We start from the raw sequence: 2,394 nt of genomic DNA, 5'->3' as shown, positions 1-2,394 counted from the left end.
CTCAGTTTTTAACATATGTGTGAAATATTAACTGTGTTTGGGTCAAAGTACTTTACGATGTTACAGATAGGAACTAAGGAATAATAACATAGGAAATAAGAAATGTGGAAACAAAAATGTTGAATCACAATACGATTAAATGGTAAGGCATCAGGTGGGGGGCTGAAGTAAGTTCAAATCCAAAACAGAGACCACGGGGCTAGTAGACACTTCACGTTAGAAGCACAGCTAGGTGTCTACTCCCTGAGAACCAAAATGCCACCAGATACAATGAACAAACCCTCAGAGATAGAACATTCGAACATTTTATGGGAAGAAAACGGCCCACGTACTCTATAGACAATACAATTTCCTTCAAGGAAAACTACAGCTATAAGGGCTTTTGGTCTAAGAAGTTTTGAGTGTGTGCAAAAGATACCTCTGCATACTAGGGAGAGGGGGACAACCCACACATTTAGCTTCGTTATTAAAGGTTGTTACTCAGACTTGCCAGTTGATGACCAAGGAAGTAAGACTTCCACTAGAAGGGCTGCCCAGGTTGGAAAGCTGAGAGCAATCATGGCCACCTCTTACAAGCAAATAAAAGTCTGTAGTAACTTAATTAGGATCTCTCAGTCTTTAATCCTTCAGGGCTGTGAAGCAGAAGAGCAACTCCGTTCAGGGACTCTTTGCTAAACACCATGTTTCCTTTGGGCACAGGCTATGACATCTGCACCACTGTAGAACTGAACAGGGAATACAAGCAATGCCATACAACAGCACGACCACTTCCAAGGCTCACAGCAAAGCAGCTGATTATTGTATGAGAATCATATTTGGCCAATATGTCAGTGCCAGAAATGAAAGCGGGAAGAGAATTCTCGATTCAGAAAACATAATCTAATAAACTCTTCAGCTGAGAGTTTATTTATTCAGAGAGAAAACAACAATGACAATAACAGCATATTCTATCTGCTTACCTTGTAAGTACAGTTCTGAGTTTTGACATTTGTTGTCTCATTTTGTCTTACAATATCCCCCAGAAGCTTGACTGGCTTACTAACCCCAGTTTGCAGATAAAGATTGCAGCTTAGAGATATTAAATATCTTCAAATCTCTCTGGCCATAAGATCTAAAATTGCATTAAAAAATCTAAGAGACAGAGTTAGGACTCAAATCCATGTGTCCGAGGCTTATAATCACTATTCTGTATGATGGGCATGCAATTAAAGAAGACCTGCCTCAAACATTTTCTGTATGAACTGAGGCAAGTCCTTTCACATCTATAAACTAGGGACAATGTTTGCTGTCATTTTTTCTACAAATGTCACAAAGAACAAATTTGAGCCTGTTGCTGTGAAATAATTTAGCAAATGAAAGCATACTAGGGAGTGTTTTATCCATCAATATTTTTATCCATCGATATTTTTATCCAATTAACTTTTCAAAATGCGTTTATGTGCTCATTGAAACTGAAGTACTTCAATGACGATTGAGAAAGTTCTACCTAGAACCACAATCAACAGTCTCTGGAATGCATCTGACAAAGCCTTCTGAATAGCAATCTGGACTATCTTTCCTTTCATAAATCCAATCAAAACAAATTAGTCTTAATTTTGTTTTGGTTGGTCTTAAATCCAACCAAAACAAATGGATTTAAGATGGCTAAGTGATAATTGCTACATGTTTAAAAAATAAAAATGCATCCACATTCTTAGCTCATAATCTTCGTGATTAAAGGCAGACAGCACAAGGGTATGGTTGAATGGCTCTGTTACAGGTACATCCTGGCAGGGCCCATTTTTACTGCCTCCATCTAGTTGGGAAGTTCCTGAAGTACTAGAGGCAGATACAAGCCAAGAACCTGGCACATGTCTCACATCACCCAGAGATTTCAGATTCATCAGCTAAGGCTACACTCCTACAGACCCTACCCTCCCATGCATCAAGGGCTGGAATCACTCACCGAAAAAAGTTTTATTGGCTAGACACGATGGCCCATGCCTGTAATCCCAGCACTTTAGGAGGCCAAGGCCGGTGGAGGCCAGGGGTTCAAGAACAGCCTGGCCAACGTGGTGAAACCCCATCTCTACTAAAAATACAAAAATTAGCCAAGTGTGGTGGCATGCACCTGTGATCCCAGCTACTTGGGAGTCTGAGGCACAAGAATAGCTTGAACCGGGAGACGGAGGTTGCAGTGACCCAAGATCATTCCACTGCACACCAGCCTGGGCGACCCAGTAAGACTATTCTCAAAAAGAGACCGGGCGCAGTGGCTCACATATGTAATCCCAGTACTTTGAGAGGCCAAGATGGGCAGATCACTTGAGGACAGGAGTTTGAGACCAGCCTGGGCAACGTGGTGAAACCCTGTCTCTACTAAACATTTTTTAAAAAATTAAAAAAAAAAAAAAA

Source organism: Mandrillus leucophaeus, unplaced genomic scaffold, assembly GCF_000951045.1.
Source record: "Mandrillus leucophaeus isolate KB7577 unplaced genomic scaffold, Mleu.le_1.0 Scaffold1310, whole genome shotgun sequence".
Classification (NCBI taxonomy): Eukaryota; Metazoa; Chordata; class Mammalia; order Primates; family Cercopithecidae; genus Mandrillus; species Mandrillus leucophaeus.
This window is presented reverse-complemented; position numbering follows the sequence as displayed.